Genomic DNA, 15,127 nt, shown 5'->3' with positions numbered 1-15,127 from the left:
TAAACATTCTTGCTTTGGCTTCTACAGTATATATTACATGAAAAATAGAATAAAATAAAATTGGGGCTGGTGGCACTGTGGGAACACTATATTGTGTAGGTGCCCTGTACTAGGAGAGTAATACACATTTCCTTGGTTCCTGTCTTTCATATTTGGCTTGTAAGTATCAGTGTAAAAGGAACATAACCATGTTTCTCGTAAAGTGGCAACAAAAACCCTAACAGAGTCTCTGTGCTGAAGTCAGGCGTCGTCCACTCACCACTGGGGACACCGGTACACTAAGGGGCCTGATGTCTGTGCTCGTGAGTGACCCCATCCCGCTTACTGAGGGCCCCAGTACTTGCAATACTTACCTCTCCCCATTCGTCTGCTGCGGCGTCTTCTGCTCTGAACAGTCACAGTCAGTAGCGTAGCTACCAGGGGGGCAGAGGGTGCGGGCGCCCCGGGCCCGGTGCTCAGAGGGGGCCCACCCGGAGCTACGCTACTGTAACTGTATCGGCGCGCGCAGTGCACTGATGCAGTTACCCTCTGAATTGATCTTCCTGCTCTGCCCGCCGGTCGCTATGGGGCCCCTGAGCAGGGAGGGGCCACGTTGCCGGCTGTGGGCCCCCGCCTGTCATCGCAAGGTTTGCTGTGCCGGCATTTAGCCGATTCAGCTAATTGCAATGATGAGGGAAGGAGCGCTCCTTCCCCCATCATCCCCCTGTCAGCGTCTGATGTCAGCTATGCTGACAGCGGGCGCGATGAGTCACTGCCCAGCACCCGCTGTCAGGAGATACAGGCGCTCAGAGCAGTACAGGAACCAGGAAGAAGAGAGGTGAGTATTTATTTTTTATGGGGTGCTGCCTAATACTACAGGGTCTGCTTATGGGGGATCTGCCTTATACTACAGGGTCTGCTTATGGGGGTACTGTCTTATATGATTAAGGGTGCTGTGCCACCGGAAACGCGTTGATCTTGGATTTTATTCTATTGCACGCTGATGTTTTATCCTTACACTATACTATTGGAAGTGAATAAAGTTATGGATTTTTCACCGCATCGTTGAGCTGGATCTCCTTTCTTCTCCTGTTCTGCCTTATACTACAGGATCTGCCTATGGTGGTACTGTCTTATATTACAGGGTCTGCCTCTTGGGGGGTCTGCCTATGGGGGTCTGCTTTATACTACAGAGTCTGCCTATGGGGGGGTACTGTCTTATACTACAGGATCTGCCTATGAGGGGGTCTGCTTTATACTACAGGGTCTGCCTATAGGGGGTGCTGTCTTACACTAAAGGATCTGCCTATGGGGGTAGTCTTATACTACAGGGTCTGCCTATAGGGGTTCTGTCTTATACTACAGGGTCTGCCTATAGGGGTGCTGCCTTATACTACAGGGTCTGCCTATAGGGGTGCTGCCTTATACTACAGGGTCTGCCTATAGGGGTGCTGCCTTATACTACAGGGTCTGCCTATAGAGGTGCTGCCTTATACTACAGGGTCTGCCTATGGGGGTGCTGCCTTATAGTACAGGGTCTGCCTATGGGGGTGCTGCCTTATACTACAGGGTCTGCCTATAGGGGTGCTACCTTATACTACAGGGTCTGCCTATAGGCGTGCTGTCTTATACTACAGGGCATGCCTATAGGGGTGCTGCTTTATACTACAGGGTCTGCCAGTGGGATGCTGCCTTATACTACAGGGTCTGCCTATGGGGTGCTGCCTTATACTATAGAGTCTGCCTATGTGGGGGTGCATTATACAATATAGAGTAGGCCTATGGGGAGTGCATTATACTATATTGAGGACTATCTGGTGCATTATACTATATTGAGGACTATCTGGTGCATTATTCTATATTGAGGCTATCTAGAGGGGCATAATACAGTGTGGAGATTACAGTGAGGAGGCCATCATACAGTGTGGGGATTACAGTGAAAGGGCCATCATACAGTGTTGGAGCCATCAAACAGTTTGGAGGCTACTAAGGGGTCAGTATACTGTGTATAAGATAGCATCATGCTGTGTATAAGGGAGCTGTACAGGGGGAGACTCTGGACATTATTAAATGTAAAGTGGGCACTTATTGTTATAGGGGAACTCAGGTTACTGTTACTTTCAAAGGGGCACACAGGGAAATATTACTTTCTAGGAGGCAAAATGTGGGCACTGTTTTCTAGGGCACTTGCACCCGGCATTACTATATTATAGAGGGGTGCTTTAGAATTTAGAGGGCACAGAGAACCACACAGCAGGTGCAGTAATAGGGACACATATGGCAGCAGAGACTCAGTATTGGGGTATCAGGTGCAGTAATAGGGACACATACGGCAGAAGCGGCTCTAAATTTGGGGTATCAGGGGCAGTAATAGGGACACATACGGCAGCAGCGGCTCAGTATTGGGGTATCAGGGGCAGTAATAGGGACACATACGGCAGCAGCGGCTCAGTATTGGGGTATCAGGGGCAGTAATAGGGACACATACGGCATCAGCGGCTCAGTATTGGGGTATCAGGGGCAGTAATAGGGACACATACGGCATCAGCGGCTCAGTATTGGGGTATCAGGGGCAGTAATAGGGACACATACGGCAGCAGCGGCTCAGTATTGGGGTATCAGGTGCAGTAATAAGGACACATGGTAGCAGCGGCTCAGTATTGGGGTATCAGGGGCAGTAATAGGGACACATACGGCAGCAGCGGCTCAATATTGGGGTATCAGGGGCAGTAATAGGGACACATACGGCAGCAGCGGCTCAATATTGGGGTATCAGGGGCAGTAATAGGGACACATACGGCAGCAGCGGCTCAGTATTGGGGTATCAGGGGCAGTAATAGGGACACATACGGCAGCAGCGGCTCAGTATTGGGGTATCAGGGGCAGTAATAGGGACACATACGGCAGCAGCGGCTCAGTATTGGGGTATCAGGGGCAGTAATAGAGACACATACGGCAGCAGCGGCTCAGTATTGGGGTATCAGGGGCAGTAATAGGGACACATACGGCAGCAGCGGCTCAGTATTGGGGTATCAGGGGCAGTAATAGGGACACATACGGCAGCAGCGGCTCAGTATTGGGGTATCAGGTGCAATAATAGGGACACATACGGCAGCAGCGGCTCAGTATTGGGGTATCAGGTGCAGTAATAAGGACACATATGGTAGCAGCGGCTCAGTATTGGGGTATCGGGGGCAGTAATAGGGACACATACGGCAGCAGCAGCTCAGTATTGGGGTATCAGGTGCAGTAATAGGGACACATACAGCAGCAGCGGCTCAGTATTGGGGTATCAGGTGCAGTAATAGGGACACATACGGCAGCAGCGGCTCAGTATTGGGGTATCAGGGGCAGTAATAGGGACACATACGGCAGCAGCGGCTCAGTATTGGGGTATCAGGTGCAGTAATAAGGACACATGGTAGCAGCGGCTCAGTATTGGGGTATCAGGGGCAGTAATAGGGACACATACGGCAGCAGCGGCTCAATATTGGGGTATCAGGGGCAGTAATAGGGACACATACGGCAGCAGCGGCTCAATATTGGGGTATCAGGGGCAGTAATAGGGACACATACGGCAGCAGCGGCTCAATATTGGGGTATCAGGGGCAGTAATAGGGACACATACGGCAGCAGCGGCTCAGTATTGGGGTATCAGGGGCAGTAATAGGGACACATACGGCAGCAGCGGCTCAGTATTGGGGTATCAGGGGCAGTAATAGGGACACATACGGCAGCAGCGGCTCAGTATTGGGGTATCAGGGGCAGTAATAGAGACACATACGGCAGCAGCGGCTCAGTATTGGGGTATCAGGGGCAGTAATAGGGACACATACGGCAGCAGCGGCTCAGTATTGGGGTATCAGGGGCAGTAATAGGGACACATACGGCAGCAGCGGCTCAGTATTGGGGTATCAGGTGCAATAATAGGGACACATACGGCAGCAGCGGCTCAGTATTGGGGTATCAGGTGCAGTAATAAGGACACATATGGTAGCAGCGGCTCAGTATTGGGGTATCGGGGGCAGTAATAGGGACACATACGGCAGCAGCGGCTCAGTATTGGGGTCTCAGGTGCAGTAATAGGGACACATAGGGCAGCAGCGGCTCAGTATTGGGATATCAGGTGCAGTAATAGGGACACATACGGCAGCAGCGGCTCAGTATTGGGGTATCAGGTGCAGTAATAGGGACACATACGGCAGCAGCGGCTCAGTATTGGGGTCTCGGGTGCAGAAATATGGACACATATGGCAGCAGCGGCTCAGTATTGGGGTATCAGGTGCAGTAATAGGGACACATACGGCAGCAGCGGCTCAGTATTGGGGTATCAGGGGCAGTAATAGGGACACATACGGCAGCAGCGGCTCAGTATTGGGGTATCAGGTGCAGTAATAAGGACACATATGGCAGCAGCGGCTCAGTATTGGGGTATCAGGTGCAGTAATAGGGACACATACGGCAGCAGTGGCTCAGTATTGGGGTATCAGGTGCAGTAATAGGGACACATACGGCAGCAGCGGCTCAGTATTGGGGTATCAGGTGCAGTAATAGGGACACATACGGCAGCAGCGGCTCAGTATTGGGGTATCAGGTGCAGTAATAGGGACACATACGGTAGCAGCGGCTCTGTATTGGGGTATCAGCAGGATGAGGAGTTTGTGCAGGTTGGGAATAGATGGTGATTGGAATATGAGAAGTGAAATGTGTCTTTGTTGTATTCTCTGCAGACGAGTCCTGGCTGGAAGAAGTTGTCATGTCGGTCTGGGCCAGATGGAAAAGACGGGAAAAATGAACGATTCCATCAGAGAGAACATCAGCGGTAAGTCATTATCTGTAACTGTGCTGTGATCTCTTATATGTTCTGTAGGGCTGGGATCTACCACTGACCATATGGCGGTAATATCCATATTGGTCTTTATATAGAGATTATTTTCAGTAACAGCGCGGTCATCTGCTGAGGTTCTCCTCCACTATTAGGGGGCGTCACCGAGTTGTAATCTAGGTTACTGGGTTAGGGGCCACTCAGAAGCTTCGCCCCCCCGAACCAAAACCCTAGCTGCACCCCTGTGCAGAGAGCCAGTAGATGACGACGCTGAGTCCGGACCTGCGGCCAGCGAGGAGAAGGGAGGATTATATGGAGCAATATATGGAGAATTATACGGGGGCCATTATATTGCATGGACGACTATAATGTCCAATTTCGGAGCTATTGATATCACTCATGTAATGTAAGAAGTGAAATCTTTTGCATTGTATTATACCGCTATTTCTCTGCCGTATCTGTGCATCATGTATTGTGGTTTGTGTTAAAGGGGCAACTGAGATTCTTTCACCCGGGACCCACAAAAACCTGGAACCGACCCTGCACTGAAGGGGTCAACGTCCCGCGCTCAGTAATGGGGAATCTCCAGCACCTACCTCCACCCGCAGAGCCGCACACCACATATATGGCTGCTCTGTGCGCACAGGACCTGTGATGAGGTCACAGGAGGGGAGGAGTCAGGGGTCACATGATCAGGGGCCTCAGTGTATGCGCAGAGTGCAGTGCTCACAGCTACTGTTGCATGCAGATATTGCTTCATCTCCATGCTATAGAAGCCATCAGCCTGCAGAAAATGAGTGTTCCATAGTGGGACAAAGTGTAAAAGATAGAATAAAGTATAAAAAAAATTTAATAATTGTAAAAATATTTAAAAAATAATAATAATAATAAAAAATAAATATTTATTCTATCATTAAATCAATATTTGAATTAAAAAATCTAAACAATAAAAGTAACATATTTGGTATCCCCGTGTCCGTAACGACCCGACCTATAAAACTGTCCCACTAGTTAACCCCTTCTGTGAACACCATAAAAAAAGGCAAAAATCAATGCTTTATCATCATACCACCGAACAAAAAGTGGAATAACACGCGATCAAAAAGACAGATATAAATAACCATGGTACCGCTGAAAACGTCATCTTGTCCCGCAAAAAACAAGCCGCCATATAGCTCCATCACCAGAAAAATAAAAAAGTTATAGCTCTCAGAATTAGCGATGCAAAAATAATTATTTTTTATATATAATAGTTTTTATTGTATAAAAGCGCCAAAACATAAAAAATGATATAAATGAGGTATCGCTGTAATCGTACTGACCCGAAGAATAAAACTTTTACCAAACGCGGAACAGTATAAAGGCCTCCCCAAAAGAAATTCATGATTTGCTGTTTTTTGCTCATTCTGTCTCCCAGAAATCAAAATAGAAAGCGATCAAAAAATGTCATGTGCCCGAAAATGTCACCAATAAAGACGTCAACTTGTCCGGCAAAAAACAAGACCTCACATGACTCTGTGGGACAAAATATGGAAAAATATGGTGGTCAAAATGTGGTGATGCAAAAACTATTTTTTGCAATAAAAACCATCTTTTAGTGTGTGACGGCTGCCAAACATAAAAACCCGCTATAACGCCTCTTTCACACGTCCTGATATTTCCGGGACTGGAGATGTCAGTGTCCGTGTGTGTAGTACTTGTGGCACACGTGTGCTGCATCAGTACCACATTATGGGGGCCAGGGAAGAAGCGTTACAGAAAGAGCTGTTCCCCGGCGCCGGGTGCTGAACACGGCTCTTGTCATTCTCTCCTGCTCTGCTGGCGATCAGTGCAGGGGAGAATGATCACAGTTACATTTAACCCCTTAACAACTGCCGATACGCCTTCTAACGGCAGCAGTTAAGGGTACTTAAACCACAGCGCCACTTTTAAACGGTGCTGAGGTTTAAGGTTATAGCGCCCCCCAGCGTCAGAATTTATCTGTGGCCTCGGTTGCCAGGGGTAGCCAAGACCCCAGAGAACATGATTCGGGTTGGTTTTTACCGACCCCGATGTTGTGATCGCCGTTATTAATGGTATAGCAGTGACCACAAAAAAAGTCCTATTTTCCATTTAATAGGAAAGAAAGAAACAGGGTCCCCCGCTTCCCCGGTACCTATGTTCTCCCTGCAAGCCCCCTTGAAGTCCCCCGGGCCGCCAGCTTCTTCCGGGAGAAAATGGCGGGCGTATGTGCAGTGAGCTCGCCGAGATCTCCCGGCCGGCATCCAGCAACAATATATTTTTTCCTATTGGATCATTTTAATCACTGTGATAGACCCTATCACAGTGATCAAAATAAAAAAAAAAATAGTAAATCAAACTCCCCTTTAGTTAGGAAAAAATAATCAATTTAAAAAAAATGCATTTATTTCCATTTTCCCATTAGGGTTAGAGTTGGGCTAAAGTGGGTTGGGCTAAAGTTAGGGTTAGGGTTAAAGTTAGGGTTGGGGCTAAAGTTTTGTGCGCTCTGTACGCACAGGACCTGTGATAAGGTCACAGTAAGGGAGAAGTCAGGGGTGACATGATCGGGGTCTCCGTGTATGCATGCAGGACTCTGCTGGTTGTCATGGTGCTGGATGAGGGTAAGTTTATGTGTGGGGTCAGGAGGTGTTTACAGTGTGGATGTAGCACAGCTGTGTGTACAAGGTGTATGGAGCGGAGCCGTGTGTGTACGAGGTGTAAGGAGTGGAGCCATGTGTGCAAGGTGTATGGAGCGGAGTCGTTTGTGTGTACGAGGTGTACGGAGCAGAGCTGCGTGTGTACGGACCGCAGCCGCATGTGTATGAGGTGTACAGAGCGGAGCCGCATGTGTACGAGGTGTACGGAGCGCAGCCACGTGTGTTTGAGGTGTACAGAGCATAGCCGCGTGTGCATGAGGTGTACGGACCAAAGCCACTTGTGTACGAGGTGTACGGAGCAGAGCCGCGTGTGTACGAGGTGTATGGAGCGGAGCCGTGTGTGTACAGGGTGGACGGACCGCAGCCATGTGTATGAGGTGTACGGAGCAGAGCCGCATGTGTACAAGGTGTACGGAGCGCAGCTGCGTATGTACAGAGCGCAGCCACGTGTACGAGGTGTACGGAGCGGAGCCATGTGTGCAAGGTGTAGGGAGCTAAGTCGTGTGTGTACAAAGTGTACAAAGCGGAGTCGCGTATGTACGAGGTGTACGGAAGGACGCTAGCTGTGTTGGATCAGAGCAGATATTGCTCCTCGCTCTGACACTGACTGGCACAGGAGACACAGAGAGGTCTTTATCAACAGCGTACCGGAGCTGCAGCGAAGTGAGCTGTCAGTGGTGCGGCTGGATGACATCATTCAGTGCCGCGGGAGTGGAAGCTGCCGGCTGCTGCAAGGGAGTGCGCTGAAAGGTGTGTGTGTGTATTGATGAAAAAGGCAATGAAGGGGTGTGAGGGCAATGATGGGGGTGGGGTTACCATGTGTGGCCATTATACTATACGCAGTATCATGTGGGGCCATTATACTGTACCCAGCTTCATGTGGGGCCATTATACTGTACCCAGCATCATGTGGGGCCATAATACTGTACGAAATGTATCATGTGAGGCCATTATACAGTATGCAGCATCATGTGGGCCCATTATACTGTATGGAACATCACGTGGGGCCAGTATACTGTACGCAGCATCATGTGGGGCCATTATACTGTAAGCAGCATCATTTGGTGCCATTATACCGTATGGAGCATCATATGTGGCCATTATACAATATGGAGCACTGTGTGGCCATTATACAGTATGGAGCATCATGTGTGGCCATTATACAGTATGGAGCACTGTGTGGCCATTATACATTATGGAGCATCATGTGTGGCCATTATACATTGTTGAGCATCATGTGTCACTATTACACATTATGGAGCACTGTGTGGCCATTATACAGTATGGAGCACTATGTGGGGTCATTATACAGTATTGAGCATCATGTAGGGCCATTATACAGTATAGGGCATCATGTGTGGCCATTATACAGTATGGAGCACTGTGTGGCCATTATTCAGTATGCAGCATCATGTGTGGCCATTATACAGTATGGAGCATTACGTGGAGCCATTATACAGTATGGAGCATCATGTGTGGCCATTATACAGTATGGATCATCATGTTTGGCCTTTATACAGTATGGAGCACTGTGTGGCCATTATACAGTATGGAGCATCATATGTGGCCATTATACAGTATGGAGCATCATGTGTGGCCATTATACAGTATGGAGCATCATGTTTGGCCATTATATAGTATGGAGCACTATGTGGGGCCATTATACAGTATTGAGCATCATGTGTGGCCATTATACAATGTGGAGCACTGTGTGGCCATTATACAGTATGGAGCACTATTTGTGGCCATTATACAGTATGGAGCATATGTGGCCATTATACAGTATGGAGCACTATGTGTGGCCATTATACAATATGGAGCACTATGTGGGACCATTATACAGTATTGAGCATCATGTGTGGCCATTAAACAGTATGGAGCATCATGTCTGGCCATTATACAGTATGGAGCATAATGTGTGGCCATTATATAGTATGGAGCACTGTGTGGCCATTATACAGTATGGAGCACTGTGGGGCCATTATACAGTATGGAGCACTGTGGGGCCCTTATACAGTATGGAGCATCATGTGTGGCCATTATACAGTATGGAGCACTGTGGGGCCATTAAACAGTATTGAGCATCCTGTGTGGCCATTATACAGTATGGAGCACTGTGTGGCCATATTTGCTTTTGTTTATAATTATTGTTTATGAAACAGTGTGATTAGCAGTGCTAAATGGGTGTGGTTGGGGCTTGGATATGGGTGAGGCTAGTTGTGAAATGGGTGTGGTCAGAGGCGTGGCCTAAAATTTAACGCAGCGCACGTAGGAAACTTTGTCCCTCTTTCCCTTCTTCAAAAGTTGGGATGTATGGTTTATGTGTGGGGTCAGGAGGGGTTTACAGTGTAGATGTAGCAGAGCCACGTGTGTAAGAGGTGTCCAGAGCAGAGCCGAGTGTGTACGAGGTGCACGGGGCGGAGCCCCGTGTGTATGAGGTGTACGGAGCCCTGTGTACGAAGCCGTCTATTTATGGAGCCATGTGCATGGAGCCGTGTGTGTACAGAGCCCTGTGGGTGCGGAGCCGTGAGTGTTTCGAGCTCTCTGTTTGCAGAGCCCTGTGTGTACGCAGTATACTTCCATATACTCCCCATCTTCAAACATCATGGCTGTTTATCACACTGTAGTAGAACTGACACCGGACACACACTATAAAAGTGTGGTTGGACGTTTCTTGTTTCTCGCACATATATTGATAACATTAACCCCTTCATGACCGATGAGATATCTAATATATAAAGCTGAATGTGTGTATGTGTGTATGTCCGGGATTGGCATCTGAACCGTCGCAGCTACAGCCACAAAATTTTGCACAGTCACACGTCTGGACCCCGAGAGCGTCATAGGCTATGTTGTGAGGTGAAATTTTAACCCTGCGCTTTCCAATTCACCAAACAATTTTGCCCCTATCTACATAATGGGGAAAAAGTGAAAGGAAAAGTGTTGGAGGCGTCGCAGCTACAGGCACAAAATTTTGCACAGTCACACGTCTGGACCCCGAGAGCGTCAAAGCTATGTTGTTGGGTGAAATTTTAACCCCGCGCTTTCCAATTCACCAAACAATTTTGCCCCTATCTGCATAATGGAGAAAAAATGAAAGGAAAAGTGTTGGAGGCAAATTAACAGCTGCCAGATGTGAACAAGGGGGACTTAAAGAATGAGAGCGATGGCGCCAAAGAGTATATACTGTAGAGTTGCTAAGGTGGGGCCCCGACATGGGATAATCACCACACCATCACGGGGATATGAACACACACACAAAATGCGCCACACACTACCACGTGCTCGAACACATATACCACCCTCAGCACACATTTCACCACACATACACCAACCTCGCCACATAAAAGTCGAAACACAAAAGTCGCCGCTCAAAACTCGCCACGCGCAAAACTCTCCACATGCAAAACTCGCCACACGTGCAAAACTCACCTCATGGAAAACTCGCCACACGCAAAACTTGCACACGCGGAAAAATTGCCACATGCACAAAAGTTGCAACACATGCAAAAGTTGCCTCACACAAAACTTGCACATACTCAAAAGGCACCACACATAAAACTCGCCATGCGCAAAACTTGCTGCACACAGCTTGCTACACTAACCTGTCACATTATTAACACTAAACAAATGCCCTGAAAGATAGCATAGGACAAAAAACTCACAAAGATACAGTATTAACACATAAGCGGTATATAAACACCACCAAACGAGTATAATCCATGAATAAATAATTTTATTTGGTCAAAAATGACATAATAAAAAAGAACATAATTGGATGCTACAGTAACAAGGACCATCGTAGCCAGCATAGAAACATGCCTTAGTGAAACGTTATTGCTTAGTAGTTCTCAACCATAATTGATTAGTTAGAATGTGCAAAGACCAGACAGAACCATGTCTATATAAAGTGCTAAAATAGCACATGTAAACTAAATAGAAGAGCGCTAAGAGCAGGGTGTCCAAAACGGACTAACCTTTACTGTTATGACCCCAATGGCGAGGGTCTCAGAGGAACGTGGAAGTCTGCAGAATACAAAAATCCAGCTCATAGGGTAGTGGTAACTGGGTTGACCATATATCTACTCCTAACGCCAACACTAGAAGTAGCCGGGGATCATTCCTACGTTGATTCTAGATGACACGCGCCAGCCGGAGAATCTAGCTACCCCTAGTAGAGGAAAACAAAGACCTTTCTTGCCTCCAGAGAAGGGGACCCCAAAGCTGGATAGAAGCCCCCCACAAATAATGACGGTGAGGTAAGAGGAAATGACAAACACAGAAATGAACCAGGTTTAGCACAGAGAGGCCCGCTTACTGATAGCAGAATAAAGAAAGGTAACTTATATGGTCAACAAAAACCCTATCAAAATCCACACTGGAAATTCAAGAACCCCCGAACCGTCTAACGGTCCGGGGGGAGAACACCAGCCCCCCTAGAGCTTCCAGCAAAGGTCAGGATATAGATTTGGAACAAGCTGGACAAAAATACAAAACCAAAACAAATAGCAAAAAGCAAAAGGCAGACTTAGCTGATATAACTGGAACCAGGATCAGTAGACAAGAGCACAGCAGACTAGCTCTGATAACTACGTTGCCAGGCATAGAACTGAAGGTCCAGGGAGCTTATATAGCAACACCCCTAACTAACGACCCAGGTGCGGATAAAAGGAATGACAGAAAAACCAGAGTCAAAAAACTAGTAACCACTAGAGGGAGCAAAAAGCAAATTCACAACAGTACCCCCCCCTTAGTGAGGGGTCACCGAACCCTCACCACGACCACCAGGGCGATCAGGATGAGCGGCATGAAAGGCACGAACTAAATCGGCCGCATGAACATCAGAGGCGACCACCCAGGAATTATCCTCCTGACCATAGCCCTTCCACTTGACCAGGTACTGAAGCCTCTGCCTGGAGAGGCGAGAATCCAAGATCTTCTCCACCACGTACTCCAACTCGCCCTCAACCAACACCGGAGCAGGAGGCTCAGCAGAAGGAACTACAGGCACAATGTACCGCCGCAACAAGGACCTATGAAATACATTGTGAATAGCAAACGACACAGGAAGATCCAGACGAAAAGATACAGGATTAAGGATTTCCAATATCTTGTAAGGCCCAATAAAACGAGGTTTAAATTTGGGAGAGGAGACCTTCATAGGAACAAAGCGGGAAGAAAGCCATACCAAATCCCCAACGCGTAGTCGGGGACCCACACCGCGGCGGCGGTTGGCAAAGCGCTGAGCCTTCTCCTGTGACAACTTCAAGTTGTCCACCACATGATTCCAGATCTGCTGCAACCTATCCACCACAGAATCCACCCCAGGACAGTCAGAAGGCTCCACATGACCCGAAGAAAAGCGAGGATGGAAACCAGAGTTGCAGAAAAAAGGCGAAACCAAGGTGGCGGAACTAGCCCGATTATTAAGGGCAAACTCAGCCAACGGCAAGAATGTCACCCAATCGTCCTGATCAGCAGAGACAAAACACCTCAAATAAGCCTCCAAAGTCTGATTGGTTCGCTCCGTCTGTCCATTAGTCTGAGGATGGAAAGCAGACGAAAACGACAAATCAATGCCCATCCTACTACAAAAGGATCGCCAGAACCTGGAAACGAACTGGGATCCTCTGTCTGACACAATATTCTCAGGGATGCCGTGCAAACGAACCACGTTCTGGAAAAACACAGGAACCAGATCGGAAGAGGAAAGCAGCTTAGGCAAAGGAACCAAATGGACCATCTTGGAGAAGCGATCACATATCACCCAGATAACGGACATGCCCTGAGATAGCGGAAGATCAGAAATGAAATCCATGGAGATATGTGTCCAAGGTCTCTTCGGGACAGGCAAGGGCAAGAGCAAACCGCTGGCACGAGAACAGCAAGGCTTAGCTCGAGCACAAGTCCCACAGGACTGCACAAATGACCGCACATCCCTTGACAAGGAAGGCCACCAAAAGGACCTGGCCACCAGATCTCTGGTGCCAAAAATTCCCGGGTGACCTGCCAACACCGAGGAATGAACCTCGGAAATGACTCTGCTGGTCCACTTATCCGGGACAAACAGTCTGTCAGGTGGACAAGACTCAGGCCTATCAGCCTGAAATCTCTGCAACACACGTCGCAGATCCGGAGAAATAGCTGACAAGATAACTCCATCTTTAAGAATACCAACAGGATCAGCGACTCCAGGAGCATCAGGCACAAAGCTCCTAGAAAGAGCATCGGCCTTCACATTCTTTGAACCTGGTAAATACGAGACAACAAAATCAAAGCGGGAGAAAAACAATGACCAGCGGGCCTGTCTCGGATTAAGGCGTTTAGCAGACTCGAGATACATCAGATTTTTGTGATCAGTCAAGACCACCACACGATGCTTAGCACCCTCGAGCCAATGACGCCACTCCTCAAATGCCCATTTCATGGCCAACAACTCCCGATTGCCCACATCATAATTTCGCTCGGCAGGCGAAAACTTCCTAGAGAAAAAGGCACAAGGCTTCATAACAGAGCAACCAGGGCCTCTCTGCGACAAAACGGCCCCTGCCCCAATCTCCGAAGCATCCACCTCAACCTGAAAGGGAAGTGAGACGTCAGGCTGGCACAAAACAGGCGCCGAAGTAAACCGGCGTTTCAACTCCTGGAAAGCCTCCACGGCAGCAGGAGCCCAGTTAGCTACATCGGAGCCCTTCTTGGTCATATCCGTCAAAGGTTTCACAATGCTAGAAAAGTTAGCGATAAAACGACGGTAGAAGTTAGCGAAGCCCAAGAACTTCTGAAGACTCTTAACTGACGAGGGCTGAGTCCAATCAAGAATAGCTCGGACCTTGACTGGGTCCATCTCCACAGCAGAAGGGGAAAAAATGAATCCCAAAAAGGGAACCTTCTGTACACCAAAGAGACACTTTGAGCCCTTGACAAACAAAGAATTTTCACGCAAAATTTTATAGACCAACCTGACCTGCTCCACATGCGAATCCCAATTATCAGAAAAAACCAAAATATCATCCAGATAAACAATCAAAAATTTATCCAGATACTTCCGGAAAATGTCATGCATAAAGGACTGAAAAACTGAAGGCGCATTGGAGAGCCCAAAAGGCATCACCAAGTACTCAAAATGACCTTCGGGCGTATTGAATGCGGTTTTCCATTCATCACCCTGCTTAATGCGCACAAGGTTGTACGCACCACGAAGGTCTATCTTGGTGAACCACTTGGCACCCTTAATCCGGGCAAACAAGTCAGACAACAGCGGTAAAGGATACTGAAATTTGACAGTGATCTTATTTAAAAGCCGATAATCAATACAAGGTCTCAAAGATCCGTCCTTTTTTGCCACAAAAAAGAATCCCGCACCAAGAGGGGAAGAAGACGGACGAATATGTCCTTTCTCCAGAGACTCCTTGATATATGAACGCATAGCGGTATGTTCAGGTACCGACAGATTAAACAGTCTTCCCTTAGGAAATTTACTGCCTGGGATCAAATCTATAGCACAGTCACAGTCCCTATGAGGAGGCAGTGCACTGGACTCAGACTCACTGAAGACATCCTGATAATCAGACAAATACTCCGGAACTTCCGAAGGCGTAGAAGAAGCAATAGACACAGGCAGGGAATCCCCATGAATACCACGACAGCCCCAACTTGAGACTGACAT

General features: G+C 48.0%; 1 protein-coding gene across 1 annotated transcript in view; it reads left to right on the top strand.

The window, feature by feature from the left end:
• Positions 1 to 15,127, top strand: part of LOC143766503 (uncharacterized) — a 264,909-nt gene that overhangs the window by 178,300 nt on the left and 71,482 nt on the right. The window lies entirely within an intron of this gene.

Source organism: Ranitomeya variabilis, chromosome 4, assembly GCF_051348905.1.
Source record: "Ranitomeya variabilis isolate aRanVar5 chromosome 4, aRanVar5.hap1, whole genome shotgun sequence".
NCBI lineage: Eukaryota > Metazoa > Chordata > Amphibia > Anura > Dendrobatidae > Ranitomeya > Ranitomeya variabilis.
The sequence above is the reverse complement of the archived record's forward strand: the minus strand, read 5'-3'. Positions and strand labels throughout refer to the sequence as shown.